This window comes from Pelophylax lessonae (genome assembly GCF_965119305.1).
Source record: "Pelophylax lessonae genome assembly, chromosome: 4".
In the NCBI taxonomy this organism is placed as follows: Eukaryota; Metazoa; Chordata; class Amphibia; order Anura; family Ranidae; genus Pelophylax; species Pelophylax lessonae.
The window spans coordinates 179,357,281-179,375,227 of NC_138771.1; the positions used below are offsets into that span (position 1 = coordinate 179,357,281).

General features: G+C 41.3%; 1 protein-coding gene across 1 annotated transcript in view; it reads left to right on the top strand.

The window, feature by feature from the left end:
• The window catches only part of ELAPOR2 (endosome-lysosome associated apoptosis and autophagy regulator family member 2), a 161,129-nt gene that overhangs the window by 63,396 nt on the left and 79,786 nt on the right, over window positions 1-17,947 (top strand). The window lies entirely within an intron of this gene.

Below are 17,947 nucleotides of genomic sequence, written 5' to 3' on the forward strand. Positions count from 1 at the left end.
GTCTGTTAAAATGATTGGATTCACACTCTTTTATAGAACAGCGCTGTGCCTGCTCACAATGCATTGCAGTGAGTGCACCGCCTTTCATAACATCATGAATAAATCATTGCTTGTACCATGTTGTAGATAAAAGTATCTAAGATCCAGGTTATGGAGACAGATGGTTAATTTGTAACTGTGATACTAGGGCCTAACTAGGAAACCGAGCAGAAATTGTTTACTCCAGAGGCGTAACTAGATTTCTCAGGGCCCCGATGCAAGAAATCATGAAGGCCCCCCCCCCGAAAAAGCATGTTTTTGACCCTTTTTTTTTTGCAACAAAGTAAAACATTTCTGTTTCTGGTTTCAGGGCTGGTGAAGAGGGGAATGGGATCAGTAATAGTGCACCAACCATGGCGATGGTGGTGAGGAGGGTGGGAGCAGTGGCAGCGGATGGTGCGGGGTGTGGGATCAGAGGCGGTAATGGTGGGGAGGGGGGTGGGATCAGTGGCGGTGGTGGGGTGGAATCAGTGGCGGCGGTGGTGGGGAGGGAAGTGGGATCAGAGGCGGTGATGGTGGGGAGGGGGCTGGGATCAGTGGCGGCAATGGTGGGGAGAGGCAAGGGATCAGTGGCGCGGTGGTGGGGAGGGGGGTGTGATCAGAGATGGTGATGGTGGTGAAGGGGGAGTGAGATTAGTGGCGGCGATGGTGAGGGCGGTGGGATCAGTGGCGGTGGTGAGGAGGGGGTGGATGGTGGGGTGGGATCAATGGTGGTAGTGAGGGGGTTTATGGTTGGGAGGGGGGTGGGATCAATGGTGGTGTAGGGGTGATGGTGGAGAGGGATCAGTGGGGGCGATGGTGGAGGAGGGGTTTTATGTGGTGTCATCCTTCCCAACCACCACCACCTCTGTCTCACTGATCCCATCCCCCCACCACTGCAGATCTCATCCCTACACCCCCCCCAACACCTCTGTTGTAGATAGGGATGAGATCTGTTCTGTGGCAGGCATGGGATCATTAAGGCAGCAAGCCAGCAAGGGTGGAGTTTGGGATCAAAATTCAAGGCAAGTTCACTTACAATTAGCAGTCAGACGATTATTATGAATCCCCTTCACTCAGCAACTCCAGGCAGGCAGGCACGCTTCTTCTAGCAGGAACAGGAAGCATTTGGTGTCTCTTCGCACTCGCAGAGGGGAGAACTTCTCCTCCCCCTGCACTCTATTGGTGTCAGCTGGTCAGCTGACTTTCTTCTTCTTCTTCTTGACATATTTAAATGTCCTAATTTACTATGGCTAATAGTTGCAATAGTTGCAAACAATCTAATACCCATTGGGGTTGATTTACTAAACTGGAGAGTGCAAAATCTGGTACAGCTCTGCTGAGAAACCAATCAGCTTCCAGGTTTTTTTTTTTTGTCAAAGGTTAATTTAACAAGTTGAAGTTAGAAGTTGATTGGCTACCATGCACAGCTGTTCCATATTTTGCACTCTCCATTTTTAACACTGGTTTACACTGATGCGATTTAGGATGTATTCCAGAACACATAGAATCGCATGACACGTAAAATAACATTATTTTCAAAGGAGGACGGTCACACATATGCAGTTCGAATGCAATCTGATTTTAAAAAGGGTCCTGTGTGTGTCTTTGAAGCGTTGGGGTGCAATTTCGAGCTCCATATAGTTGAATGGAAACCGCATGCAAAACGCATATCTGTTCAAAGACAATGCAATTCTGTGCTGTGCTTCTGACACTGGAACTGATCCTTGAAAGCATACTAGAAATCACACTAGAAAACTCATTTAAATCACATCAGTATGAACCTAGCCTTAGTAAATCACCCCCATAGTATCTGATAAACACCACTATAGGCGAAATTTGGGGCTGTCATTGCTGATCTAAATGATTGTTGATTGGCATCTATGCTATTCCTGTGGCTTTATCTACTAAAAGAATAGAGGCTGTTTATCTTTAACACAGGGGATTCGATCAGTTTCACCGGTCAGTTTTTCAAGCGGATGTGATAGGACCCTCTTCTATGGACCAGCGGATGTCAGCGGGCACATGTATGCTGACACCTGCTGCGATCTGATCAAATTCTATTCCCCATCTGTCTGGTGGATTGGATTGGATGGCATTAGATGGAACCGGACAGGTGGTACATTTCCATCTGATTGCCCCATAGAGGAGAGCAGGCTTTGTCCGTGTCTGCTCTGCATAGGGGAGCAGACACAGACCTATCATCCGCCTGCTCAACGGAGATCAGTGGAGAGATCCCCTTCTGAGCAAGTGGATCCCTCTTCAAGGAGGCGCCCCTTGTGAAAGGGGCCTGAATGTTAGTGCCCGGCTGATTAGTGTACACATGTGTGGCCTTTTTCTGTGGGGCTGCATATGTGTGTACCTGTGTTTATGCTGGGAGCACACTCTTGGTCTCTCACTCATGACCACTATAATATGTATGGGTCAGTATGTTTTTTGGTAAAATGAAAAAAACTTTTTTTACAGTGTCATTGTGTTTTTGGTAGGATAAAAAAAAAGCAAAATGCACACTTTTGTTTCTGGACCCTACTAAGTACAACAAATAATATACACATACGAGTTATCACTGCAATAGCCAGAAGTAGGAGAGATAATTTTGGGTTATGGTAATGGAAAGAAATATACCATTAAGGTTAAAAAAAAAATGTTTTTATTATTATGGGTTAGTTTTTCTTTGATAATAAAAAGTAAAACATATCTATTTCCATTTACCATCAAATTATGATTCAATTTGTCCTGAAAAAACAAGGTATAATTCACCTGGATACACTAAGTAGTTGCAAAGACACGTGCATTTATACTGACACGCCAAAACTGCAAAACTGGTTTCAAGCCTTAGGACTTGTTTGGACCTTTGTCCTTAAGGAGTTAGTAAATAAGGTGAACTTGTGTTCACTTTAAACATGTATGAGGGAGATAAAAAAAAAAAAAAAAATGGAATTTTGCTAAGACATGATAGAGGAGAACACAATTTCATCTTATTTAATAAACTTAGTGAACATTCACTTTACAGAGTCATTTCCTTCTACTCTTTCCATAAACCAAGCACAATAAGTCTATATGTTGGAGTTGATCTATCTATTCACTTAGAAAAGTGAATGTTCACTTTAAAAGCTATACGTGAACCTATGTTCTATTTAAATATTCTAGATCTTATGGAAAGAAAATTTGAAAAAAAAAAGGGCTTGATACCTAACCAAACCAGTTCACCATGTCTCCAACACCTCCCTTTTCTCAGGGAGGGTTGATTCTTACCAAATGTCACTTATGACCTCTGTTTTAAAATTGTCTGTTATTTTTATTCATACTTTGTGATGACTACACTGATTGTTTCTTTATACTTCACAATCCCATTTTGCCTAATGTGAGCTAGACCGTGTTTTTTTAAATTTTTTTTATATACTCTATGGTGATGTTTATATCTGAAAATGCAGTCAATAAAATATAATAAAAAAAATAAAAAGGACTTTTGCTAGCATGTAATTAGTTAAATGAAGTAAACCCAGCTTCATCTTTTTTACTAAGCTCAGTGAATAGCCTCCATTCCTTTAATAAATTAACCCCATTGAGTCACTGACCAGAGATTCATATTAGAAAATAAGGTTAGCCAATGCTTGCCATTCAGCATCAAGGTATTGTGAATTGTGTATGTGCTTACTGGGTAAGTGAATATTTTCTCCGGGTTATCTGATTTCCTAAACAAACACAGTTTTCGCTGTTCAGTAGAAATTTGAAAAAATCCAGAGTTCCTAAAAAAACAACAGCCTTTTATTTTCATTTGGTTTTGATTACAACAATGTACACAAAAAAAGATTCTGAAGCTAATTTTGGCTCAATTTATTTCAAGTTGTAAAATCCAATTTATTATAAAAATAGAAATATAGAAATTGAGTGCTCAAAAATGAACAAATATTTCTTAAAACCAACTGAGAATGTATAGTAGTAATTTCTTTTATAAAGTAGTCTTTATAACAGTAGTATGGATCAATAGTCTCAGTTTTAGACAGTGGAAAGAGGCCAAGGAGACATACAGGAGCTGTCCCAGTTGCATACAACTTATTGAAGGAAATTAATAATGGAAACAGTTTTATGATCCCTTATTAGGAGCAGGGAATTTCAGTGTGCTGGGGCAATGAGGGTTACACTCACTTTGGTCTTAGGTACAGTGCTCCAAAGGGTCATTAGTTACCCATGGAACCAGTGTCCAGGGACCCTTTTTTGCTTCAAACTGCTTCTTTCCCTATACAAGTCAATGGGAATGTAAAAACAGCTGAAGCAGGCCAAATGCACCTTAAGCGACATTTGAATGAAAGGCTTTGATGGGCAAATCCAGCTTTTGTCAACACAGGCACTAATTCTTTTATTATAAATTAAGAGATTATCAAAAGTATCATAGGCAAGCAACTTATTGTGAGAGTCCAAACTCTATTTTTTAAGATTGAGGCACCCTTGGAACATAAAGGTTTATATTGGTATGGCTTTAGCGCTCCTTTCTTCCTTGCCGTGAAATTGAAAACCTTTGTTCATTGTAGACTTGGCTAAAGTAAAAAAAAAAAAAAGCCTAATAAAGCAGAAGACCAGGCTGGAAAAAGTTATGATTGCAAGGGATCTCCCTCCGCACTGCAAGGGTTAGATGTTTTTGAGGATTGGAATAAGGTAATGCAGGCTTCCTCTTTTTTTAGGTGACCTATCCACCGAAGCCAGTGCTCTTCGCTGATTGACCAGTCGCAGGTCTGTAATGGGATTAGATTCAGGACTAGTCCTTCTGCAATGTACATGAAGACACTGAGGGGGTGGCTGGTAGTAGAGAAAAGTGAATGCTGCCAGAGGAACAAGTAATTCCCTGGCAATTCATCATCCCCTAAATGGGGGCTCACTGCTAAGGGTCATTTATTTCCAAACACAAGTATAAGAGGAAGTATAACTAAAACAAAACAGAGTATATCAGATGTTGGAGATACTTTCCTCCAGGTTGCAAGCTATGCCTCCAATTGAACGCTGGATGATTTTTGGTATGTTTTACCCCTGGTTTGCCCAAAGTCTTTCACAGCTTTTTCCATCACTGCATGCTATCTTTCCCTTTTAGCGGCTTTCCAGAAGTAATAATCTTTGCATCTGTATTGTGACCTGACATCTGATGGGAGTTAAGTTACCTGGTTACATGCTCTCATCACGTTCACTTCTTTGTAGATGAAATTTATCTTCATTTTATTCAATAAACAATGTTTTATTTGCACGGTCAGGTACACTCTGTTTTTTTTTAACTCTTACTTCCAGTTATATTTGCCTTTCGATTGACATGGAGCCTGCAAGAACAAGCAGACAGCCGAATGAGGCGCAACACATCTGGAGATTTCTCCAGCCTGTAGTGCAGCTTTAAAAATCCATAAATGTTACACAATGCTCCCAAAAAAATTATACATAAATAGATTTTCTAATTGTATGCAAATTACCAGCTTAATTCTATTGCTCCTGAATCACTTAAAGTACTCGTCCACACGTGCTTTGCTCTTTGACAGACAGTAAGGAGGCATTGTATCACAGTTGCAGAGCACTTGCAGAGCGTTTTTGTTCGGAGTGACAGGGTACATAGTTCCTGCCGCAGTGGCGAAGCAAGTTATCAAGGCGGCGGTATGTGTACACCCTTGGCTGCTGCCTCTGCAGCTAAAGAGGGTAATGGTTGGGGGGCATCTCAACCATGGGGTTTTGCTGCCTCAAAACCTCATGTATGAATGAGCCCAATAGTGAACAATTCAACTTAATTTGACTAAACGATGCCATTGTTTTAACTTGGAAAATACTATTTTACTTGCTGCATGACATTTTTCTAAATGCTGTTTATGATAGCAGAGAATAATAATTAGGTAATAATTACCTAATAAAATAAATAATATGAACAGTGGTATCACTATATCTATCAAAAGGGCCGTAGATAATTTTTTGTCCGGGGGGGGTTCAGCATCAGGTACCAAGTGGTAAAAGGGGGGGGGGGAGCCAGCCTATGGATAAAGCCTTCCTTTTAGTTACACAAAGCCACAGGTTTTCACTGTGCAACCATACAACCTTCTAGCTGCCCGCGTCCTAACAACCAATGACATCATCAGTTGATAAGATGGATGTCAGTTACCTGCATAGCATCCTTGTTTGGCCCTCCCCTGCCCCTCTCCATCAGCATTGGTCTCACATTAGTTGAGTGATGGAGAAAAACTGAAGGAGAAGAGAAACACTGGAATACTAGTCAGTACAGGTTTGCAAAAGTATATTTGCTTTGGAAGAATAAAATACCTCTAATGTTAGGTGTCCTATGTGTGGATGTTGCTGCATTATGTAAAACTATGAGAATAGTTTGTACATTTTAGAATGGGGTGCCTCAAGACTGTTCATAATTTTTAAAGGGTGCCTTGACTGAAAAAAGGTTGAAAAACACTGATTTAGTGCCAGACATACTACAGGAGATGGTCAAAGACTGCAGACATACTACAGGAGATTGTCAGAGACTGCAGACATACTACAGGAGATGGTCAGAGACTGCAGACATACTACAGGAGATGGTCAGAGACTGAAGACCTACTACAGGAGATGGTCAGAGACTGAAGACATACTACAGGAGATGGTCAGAGAATGAAGACATAATACAGGAGATGGTCAGAGACTGAAGACATACTACAGGAGATGGTCAGAGACTGCAGACATACTACAGGAGATGGTCAGAGACTGCAGACATACTACAGGAGATGGTCAGAGACTGCAGACATACTACAGGAGATGGTCAAAGACTGAAGACATACTACAGGAGATTGTCAGAGACTGCAGACATACTACAGGAGATGGCCAGAGACTGCAGACATACTACAGGAGATGGTGAGAGACTGCAGACATAGTACAGGAGATGGTCAGAGACTGAAGACATACTACAGGAGATGGTCAGAGACTGCAGACATACTACAGGAGATGGTCAGAGACTGAAGACCTACTTCAGGAGATGGTCAGAGACTGAAGACATACTACAGGAGATTGTCAGAGACTGCAGGCATACTATAGGAGATGGACAGAGACTGGGGGGGGGGGTTAAACACCCCAACCCCCCCCCCCCGCCCCTTATATACGGCCTTGTCTATCAATAAGAATTCATCTTTTATTGACCTTCTAGCTTAAACTTCTAAAAGGTGAAATCTGATTGCAGTGGGTTAATGCATTTTGATGGGGGTGGGCTCTGTGTTCGAGTCAAATGTAAGTTCGACTTGAACATCAGTTGTTCGTGTGTCCGCACGGGAAGTTTGCCCGCCGATGAGCGCCCCATAATGCACTGTTGCTTTAGGAACAATGCACTGTTGCAGTGCATTGATTGCTGATGATTGGCCAAAACATGCACCTGACCTGTATGTGTTGGTTATTCACAGAACAATGTCTTGCCCCACACAATGTAAGGCTGCCGCTTATACGGCAGCCGTGTGTAGTGTGTGACAATAGAGATTAGGCAGGCAGTTAGTGGACAATGAGTAAAGTCAGTTTAGTGCTGTCAGTGTAGTGTACAGGCATACTCCACTTTTAAAATGTATGTTGTAGTCCTGGGTCTTGCCAAGTTTTGTGTCCCTGATAGTTCGGGACCAGTGCCATGTGAAGCTGACCAATATTTTCCATAGACGCCAATGTTAAAAACAGGGAGCAGTGCTTTGCCAAGCTGACCAAGATTTCCCATAGATGCCAATGTTAAAGACAGGGAACAGTGCCATGCCAGGCAGACCAATATTTCCCATAGACACCAATGTTAAAGACCGGGAGCTGTGCCATGTCAAGCTGACCAATATTTCCCATAGATGCCAATGAGCACTGAAAGCTAAAAATTGGTCTGGGCAGGAAGGGGGTGAAAGTGCCCTGTTTTAAGTTGTTGAGGGGAACCCTATGAAAGAATTAAAAAAAAAAAATGTCATGGGGTCCCCCCAAAATCTATGCCAGGCCCTTTGGGTCTAAGATAGATTTTAGGGGAACTCCGAGGCCAAAATGTAAAATAAATATGGCGTGGGGTCCTCCCAAAATCCATACTATGCCCTTTGTGTCTGGTACAGATTTTAAGGGGAACTCCAAACCAAAATGAAAAAAAAATGGCATGGGGTCCATACCAGACCCTTATCCAATTTTTGTTACATGTTGTCCGTCTTGTTTTCTGTTTATCGTTGAAACATCATGACTTGTACTGCACAGTGTGCATTTCACACAAAATTATCATAATAAATTGACCTATTATCACATCATTTATGTGTTACCTTGTGCATCATTCACCCTCCATATAACCAACTTTTTTCTGCGACCTATGCAAAACACTTTTCCCACTTATCCAAGCATACAGCCTGGCAGGCCAGGAAAGGGGGTGGAAGAGCGAGCACCCCCCCCTCCTGAATCATACCAGGCCACTTGCCCTCAACACGGGGAAGGTGCTTTGGGGTGCCCCCAAAGCACCTTGTCCCCATGTTGATGGAGATAAGGGCCTCTTCCCGACAACATTGGGGTGTGGTTGTGGTGGTCTGCAGGTGCGGGGCTTATCGGAATCTGGAAGCCCCCAGATCCCGGGCCCCCACCATGTGAATGGATATCGGGTATATAGTACCCCTATCCAAGTGTAAAAAAGTAAAAACCACAGAACACAGTTTTTGACAAGTCCTTTATTAAAAAGAAAAAAAAATTGTGTCCCTTGATGTAAATCCATTGTCAATCACTACACCCACCAGACCAGAAAAATAGAAAGAAATCCAAAAACGCTTCCAGCTCTTCAGAGGCTACCCGCCGTATGCCTGCTCTTCAGCTTTGACAGCTCTTTTATAGGCAAGGGGCGAGGCCAACGGGTTATGTCACACATTGACACTGCCCCCTTTCTGACGTCCCATAAACTTTAATAGAGATAGCGTGTTCGCTAGAACTTTTTGCATGTTCGAGATGTTCTGTTGCGAACCGAACAGGGGGGGTGTTCTGCCCATCACTACATTTTGAACATCATAACGGAAAACAGAAATGCTATATTTCCACTGGTTGCCTGGGTTTAACCTATATTAATACAAAACAGACAAGACTAAAGTAGATTTGTGAAGGACAAGTGTGCTTTATATACATACTGACATCAAGTAACCTAATATTAGGACATCTTTGGCGCTAAGATACTGTGGTCATTATAACATATGTATTTATCATCGCTTTTAAATATTTTTATCAGAATAGATAAATATTTTAGCTGTTGTGTTCCAATCAACCAAATCGCAACTAGCCTAATGTATCTCTAATTATCATGCTGTGCCAGTAACGGAGAGCCCACATCCAGACATCTGTCATGTATTCTCTTGCCATTAAGCCTTTTTAATCTCTAGGTTTTTAGGCAGATAAGCCGAACTGGACTTTTGTTCTTTGCTTCATTTATAATAGTTCTATTTTATTCATTTCTGTGTATTATGTTGTTCATCGATGATCAAGACACTTGCAGTTCAGTTTCCATGGCAATTTGCTAAATTGCCAGTAGTTGCAAGTTATACAGCCTCAACCACGCAAGATCCTCAAATCTGCACCCAACATGTTTTCCTAATTCATGCTGAGTATTCCCCTTCACTCAAAAAATTAAGTTCAATTATATTGAATATACCAACATAAAGGGTGCTTAGATAAGTATTTGATTCAAATGACATTGCATTTTACCAATAATAAACATACGTAAATTGCAATGTCAGTCTGCATTTAGATCCATGTAGAGGCTGCGGATCAGTTCCCGTAAATAGGTTCTCCTTCCAGATCAAGGATTGTGTGCACAGTTAGACCTCATGCACACAGGGAGTTTTTACAGTTGCTTTTAGGAGCATCAGACGTTTTTTTTTTTTTGCAGCTTGAAACCGCTCCTCCATCTTATTCTATGGCCTCATGCACACACAGGCTTTTAGGGGCTGTAGGTGGCATAGGCGTTTTCAAGCTGTAAAAAAAAAAACAAGGGCCAGTGGGTTCTGGAGCAGCAGCATACGGCTGTAAAAACACCTGACGCTGCTAAAGGCCGCATACAGCGTTAGGCCACCTGAGATGTTTTTAAGCTGTAGTAGTTGGATTTGAGGTTGAAAAATAGAAGAGGGTAGAGAAAGACTGCTAAACACTAACGCTGCTAAATGTGGCTAAAACGTGCATTAACACCAATACAAAACGCTTCTAAAAGTACGTTTTACAGCTGCTTTTTCCTGGTGTCAGAACTGGCTTTGCAGCTCGTTTTTTCAAATGCCCTGTGTGCATGAGGTCTTAGTCTAGGGCTACTGCTTGTTTACAGTTATCTCATTGGAATCACATTGATTGCAGTATGTTGCAAATTAGGTGACTGCCAAAAAAACTCTGTCATCAGACAAATTCTTTAAAGGTAAACTACGGCCTTCTAATAAAAAATATGAGCATAAGAACTAAGGTTTCATGCACTTTGGGTATTTAGCCCTGTTGCATGAGATCCTGGCGTTTTGGTGCTGGAGAAGGGCACAGGTGCACTGTCCAGCCCTGCTACCAGCAACCAGTAACACACTACAAGTGGCTGAATGTTGCTTTGGCTGGACGAGGTTGGATGATGTCAGGGCCAGGACAAGAGTGAGCAGAAGGGGCTTCTGCCCTGGGCGCAATGGTTTACTGTAGGGATGGGGGCACCTTCCTTCTGTTACAAGGCTGACAGGAGTAGTGATAGCGGCAGTGATTTTGACAAGCGAGTGACTGCTGGGCGCAGGATCCCCTAAGTTTACACATCATGAATGGGGTGGGGTGCAGTTTGGCATCTTTGCCCTGGGTGCTGGATGAACTTGTGCCGGTACTGGATGATGTACTGAGTGATTCTAACATTTAGGACAGTATGCGCTCAGGGATGAATGCCCAGAGCATACACTGAGCAAATGTATGCAATAGTCTATCTGTTATCTATAGCCACGTTAATAGTTCAGCAAAAACTGTTAAAATAATTTTTAACTGACAAGCTACAAGTAGTTAAACACATTTGTTTTAAGTAGAATAATTCACATAAGAATGCTGAAAACGAATTACTAACCGGTTGGTTGAAGACAGCCTCTGTATGTTTTCCCCAAGTTAGTGAATAGTGTTCAGTTACTTCCTTAAGGGATTTTTCACTTTGCATTCCAGACATGGTAATCACTCTTGAGTTAGCACCCTCTAATAAAAAGCTGTCATTTATGTCATCCTTTTCAATGCAAATTTATCAGAGAGTGACAGATTATTCTATTTATTTTTGTTATGTGATCACTAAATTCTAACAAATTGTTTGATCTGATGTGAAGAAGTGTCACATACCTTGTGGCAGAGCCTGATGTATAAAGGGAGGCCTCTCTTACAGCCCTGGCTCTGAGACCACTGATGTTGTGACAGTGGCCGCGAAAGTGCGGCAAGGTATGAGTGCCTGTAAGATGTCCTGCCAGCTGTGGTAGTGGGTAGCAGGTGCGACTGGTCAGGTCGCTGGAACAGCACATGGCAGCAGAGACAGCTGCCCCCGAATTAGGCAGACAGCAGGTGGCAGGCACTTGACAGGCAACTTTTTCAGGCACCAGGTGCAGAAGAACTGGCAGCACTCAGCAGGTGAAGGACAAGGTAGAATGCAGAGCAGGACAGGTGGATAACTGGATGGAAGGTCTGATGAGCCAGGTCAGCAACAGACGGTCAGATAAAGGCATGAACGGCAGGCAGAAAATTGTCAGGATAAAAGAAGAAGTCAGTAATGTAGAATCAGGCAGATGGGCAGGAGGCAGAGCAAATCCAGAAACAGGCCAAGGTCAGGGCAGGTAGCATTCAAGCAAGGTCAGGGCAAGCCGGGTCAATAACAGAAGTCAACACAGGAACAGATACAGGGAAATGGGTAATAGCTGTAGATCAGACAGCACTGGCATCTGTGTACCTCTTGAGGCTTCATCGGTACCATGGCTAGTGCCTTCCCGACAAGAAGAATAAAGTGCAGCATGTGATCATTTTAGTTTATAATTAGTTGTTAATAAAAACGTTTTTACTAATGGCCTTATTGAGGTGTTCTGATTTTAAATGGTAACTCCTAACTGCAACAACTCAAAGCACCCAGTCTAAAACTGTATCTTCTATCATCTGACATCGCCAGAGTGAATTCTGATTGGTTGTGTGCTTTATTTTACTTAAAAGTTAGTGCTGAAGAGTTAGAACTATTTATTGAATAAATAAACAATTTGATTATCTGACCTGATTATTTAGAAATTTGTTTTTCATGAGGTCTAAAACTGACCATTGATTTGCAAGCATAATCAAATCATCATAAGATGTCTTTTAATCCAGCTTTAAAGATAAACACAAGCACATGAGCCCCAATTATTCATGTTTATGGTATAGAACAGGGAGATAAGTTCAGACACTACTAATTGTACAAGTTTTTTTTGTTTACCTCATAGTGATTTTTATTTCCTTTACATTTTTTTAGCCGGTTGTCTCCAGGTTCCTATAGTTAATAGTGTGGGTTTGATGCTACCATAGGTTTGCAGCAAATCCTGTGAGTGAGGTTCACAGATTCAAATAATGTAGGAATTTGTCATAGTAACAATAGTGCCTGTCTGACCTTTGAAAGTCGGTCAGCTGGCTTAGAGGGCCTTTTATGTAGGGGTGAGTTCACAGCGGCCATAATGACAATGTGCTTTAGCTGTGATAGGGAAAGCATAGGGTTTGTTGCTAACAAACTGCATAGAGAGAGATTAGTGTAGGGCTTGTAGGCGCTGAAAGGTCTGTTAAAGTAGATATAAACCTTCACTGGATGTCATTTTGGTGCAAAATGCAAAATGATTGGGGTATTTTCCTTTTTTTTTTTACATTATAGCTTTTAGCTTGGGGTGATTTTAGCAGATCAGGTAGCTGTTGTAGAAATCCATTGAAGAGCTGCCTTTTTTCGCTGCACTTCAATGTAAAAAAACAAACAAAAAAAAAAAAAGTAAAAATAATGTGCACCCAAAACACAGCACACCCCCAACTTGGGGGAAAAACCCTGCTTTATCCTCATATACCATTTGTTTCAAGTATGAGTGCTATTGCCCTTAGACGTGGTTTGGTAGAAATTGGCCACCATCAGGACAGTATGTGAATGTGCCCAGGTAGAATAAAACAAAATGTGGAAACACAAGCCAGGCAGGGGCCTTGCTACACTAAAAATGTATTTGTAAAACCTAAGGGGAAATTGACCAACAGCAGGGCAGGTTTGTGCGCAGACTGAAGAAAATAATGTCTAAAGCTGGCCATACATTATTAATTAATCAGTAGTGGGGGTCAAATCAATGTTTGTTTTTGATTGCAGTGATAAGAAAATTCAAAAGAGTAGGATAAAAGATTGTTCTTGAACAAACAAAATTCTACCTTTAAGGCCACATGCACACTGGACATTTTTACAGGTGCTCCTAGGGGCGGCTGGTGTTTTTCTCCTTGCCTCTAAACTTCCTGCATGTTAGCCTATGTGTCCATGCACACATTGGCTTTTAGCAGCATTTAGTGGCAGTAGAGTTTAGAGGCAGGAAAAAAACCCACTACCAGTACATCCAGGAGCAGAACAGTTGTGGCAGAAAAAAAAATGCTTGATGCTCTTAAACACATGTAAATGCGAGTTAACCCTTTGCATGTTTTGCGCTTTCGCGATAATTCATTTCAATGGCCAAAATAAATAATTTATTCTGGCCAACAAAATAAATTATCACCCAAACGCTTGGTGTGGGTAAACATGGCTAAAGCATTACACAGGCGTTAGGTATTTTTCTGCCAAAATGCTGCTGCCAAGAGGATGTCTTCTAGGAGAGTTTAGAAAACATCCAGTGTGCATGAGGCCTAAATGTGTTTTTTGTTCGGGAAGGTCCATTCCTTACAAAACTGAATGTTAAATAGTAACTGCAATTTTTAAATACTTTTCATTAACATTTACCAAGTCATAAAATGTACTGAGAAATTTTGTGCAAATTTGTTTTAAAAATGTTCATATGAAAATCTTCTAGTATATGGCCAGCTGTAGACAAAAAGCAGACTCTATAGGGAGAAACTTCAGAAAAGATTGACCAGCAGCAAGGTGGTAGCTTGGTGGAAAAGTTAAAGCTGTGCGGACACAAACAAGACAAGTTTCTGCAATTAGTTTCTTCAATTAAAAATACAATCATTTCTGAACTATGGCCATCGTAACTTATGTGAGACTACATGACTGGCTTATTCTATGCATCCTTCAGTTTAGTATTCAACAGTATGGCAGAAATAACTCTGTTCAGTGAAACTTGTTTAAAACTTTTCCTGTATACCTTAAATATTCTGTTGTCAGAGGGCCTGAGAATACAGAATTGGTCCTAAAATAAATCACTAGCCATTTCACTTACGCTATCCTTGAGGGCCATTGAGTAGCAGAAATATACATCAAAATGTGTAAGTTTAACTATGCAGTAAAAGGCAGTGAAACAAATATGCGGGTTGGAAGCATGTGAGAGGTCTGTAACTCTTTAGAACGGGGTTTCTCAACCAGGGTTCCTAACAGGGTTGTTAGGGGTTTCTTGAGGAATGAGCATCTTCTGCCTCAGATAAGTTCCCACTGGCACCATTGATTTTTTTTCTTTAGCTGTTTGTAAAGGGGTAACTCTTCCCAATAACCATAAGTGCAAGGAGCATTCTTCCCACTGTCCATAACACTAATTTACCATGAGTTGTAGCTATATTACTTTTTAGCAGGGGGCTCCCTGAGCCTGGAAAGTAATTTCAAGAGTTCCTCGGTGTTGAAAAGGTTGAGAAAGGCTGCTTTAGCTAGTGAAGCCAGAGCTAGGAGGGCAGCTTTGCATGTTTCGTCGAACTTTTTTTTGACGTTTTTGGTATAGCAGTACTAGTAAATGAAACATTTAATGGCACTTCTAAATTCTGTTTTGTAGACACACATTATTATGTGTAATCTAGTCAGCAGTGGTCCTTACCTCATCCACAATTGACTTTTTACACTCAGGCCATTTCCACTGACACTGCTGTTTCTCAAAACTATCCGAAGGCACAGAGTCTATATACGTAATACCACCAGCATTTTTTTTTTTTACCTGACTAGAATTCTCATTTAAGATTGGCACCAGAAATAGTTGCTTTGTATGCTGTAGGCACAGTTTCAGGCAGAGGAGTGAGCTATTATAGTGATTTTAAACACGCAGCTTCAGGTTATGCAGTGTGAACTGAATTTGTTGAGCAGTCAAATGCCAAACAAAGCACTCGCCCTAAGTCACATTCACAAGAAGTTAAATATGTGTAAAAGTTCTACAGAAAAGATGTACCTCTTCAAGTCCTACAGGAAAGACTTGAAATTCTGGTCTAAAGGAATGCCAAGTAAAGATAACATCTAGAAACTGATTACCATAGTGGACTTTGCATTGTCCCTCCCATATTTTTTTGAAAGCATTGCAAAAATGAAGGCATCCTTATGTATTAAAATTAGTACCAATCTGGTTGCAGTTATTTTCCAGAAATTGAAAACTGGTTGGCAGCTAAGCAGAAACATGAAGAAGCTATTATTGTGAGCATTGTAGTTATTGTGAGCATGTAACATTTTTTGTAAGCATGTAATATTTTACAGGTTATTCTAACAAATTATTGTGAGCATGTGACATTACAGTTTTCCCCAAACTAGGTTCGTTCAGATCATGTTTCCAGTGCTTTATCTTTACAATGTACTGGGGGTTAATTACTAAAACCGGAGATCTGGTGCAGCTCTGCGTAGAAACCAATCAGCTTCCAGTTTTTATTGCCAAAGCTTAATTGAACAAGCTGAAGTTAGAAGCTTATTGGCTACCACGCACAGCTGCCCCAGTGGGCCTTATTTACTAAAGAAAATGAGCAAGAGCAGGAATGAATTGCGATGGTATGCATGCATTGCAGGTTTGCATGTGCATGTGAATATCTGTGAACATAGTATATGAGATTTGTTAACCCATCTAGCAAATCATACACTGATATGGGTGGCACAGTGGTGTAGTGGTCAGCACTTTCACCTAGCAGCAAGAGGGTCGCTGGTTCGAATCCCAACCACGGCACTACCTGCCTGGAGTTTACATGTTCTCCCTGTGCCTGCGTGGGTTTACTACAGTTTCCTCCCACACTCCAAAGACATGCTGGTAGGTTAATTGGATCCTGTATAAAAAAAATTTCCCCTACTGTGTATGTGAGTTAGGGACCTTAGATTGTAAGCTCCTTGAGGGCAGGGACTGATGTAAATGTACAATGTATATGTAAAAAGCGCTGCGTAAATTGACAGCGCTGTAATGGCGCTTTTCCACTGCATGGAACCGTACCGGTTCGGCACGCTTTTGTGCTTTTCCACTGCGGTACCGCATGGTATAGGGTCGGAACGGTTCGGTACGGTATAGGTTTGCTTTTCCACTGCATGGAACCGAACGGTACGGTACGGTACGGCTCTGAAAAAACAGTACCTACTCGATTGTGGTTCCAACAGGTACCAAACTGGTACCATATCCCACAATCCTTTGCATGCAGTCACTACTAGCCACTGATTGGTCAGAGAATCACACCCACCCCGTTGTTATCCCACCCACTTAACTTTAGTACTACTTTAGTTTAAAAGCAAACCTATACCGTACCGTACCGAACCGTTCCGACACTATACCATGCGGTACCGCAGTGGAAAAGCAAACCGGGCCAAGCAGGGCCAAGTAGAGCCGAGCCGGTACTAGCCGGTACTTGCAGTGGAAAAGTGCCGTATAAGTACCTGAAATAAATAAATAATATTTATTGTATATATTGTAGGTCTAGTTTGCCTTTTATGTAAAACATCAAAATAATGCTGCATTTGTGCATTTTGTTCCAATGTTGTGCAAGGAATGTGCAACTCGGCATTTTACTTTAAGGCCTGGTTCACATCTATGCAGGTTGCATGTGCATTTTGTGTTTTTCAGTACACATTTTTGATCCACTGAAGTCTATGGAACCAAAAACACAACCTGCTGGTCCCTGGCCCTTTCCATAAAATGCACAGATGTGAACGTGACCCATAAGAAACCATATCTCAATGGACTGTAGTGTGTTTCTACAAAACTGAAAACGCACTAAAAAATGCATAGGTGTGAACCAGGTCTAAGAGAAGCTTCAGCCTTAATACCTAAAATGAAATTCCTATCATCTGCTACCTGTCACTGTATGAGAATAAGGCTTGAGTCACACCTATGCATGTTGCTTTTGAGCATTTTTGTAGTGCTTTTTGCTGTGCTTTTCAAGTTTTTTTTAACAGCGATTTTGCTGAAATTTTACTGCGATTTGCATTTTGCGTTTTTTTTTTTAATTTGTTGTTGGACAGATCTAAAAATGCAAACTGCAAATTACAGTAAAAACGCACTACTTGCGTTTTGGATGCAGATCCATTGAAGTTTATTACATGCAAAAAGCTGCATTTTGCAGGAAAAAAAGTCCCCAACCCTTCCCAAAAACGCAGAGGCACAAAAATGCATTGATGTGAACGTGTTCCTTAGGAACCCATGTTAAAAAAATGAAATGCATTTCTGCAAAAAGCATTAAAAAAAATGCAGTGTGAATCCAGCCTTAAAAAAGGCTTACTTACCAGTCTATGCAGTCCAGCATTGTCTACCTTGCAGCCCAAGTTTACCTTGGACTGCTCTGCTCTAAAAAAAACAAAAAAAAAAAAAACACATTTTAATTTTAATTATGCCATGTTTGAGCTGAATTACATTTGGATGCTAGAGATTCGATACCAAACCACACTTATTGCTAAATAACCAACGTATTTGCCATAGCCTGTTCATGTACATCACAGACACCTAGTATAAGGATGCGATGAGGGGAATTTACTAAAACTGGTGCCCTAACAATCTGGTGCAGCTGTGCATGGTAGCCAATCAACTTCTACCTTCAGCTTGTTTAATTAAACTTTGACAACAAAACCTGGAGG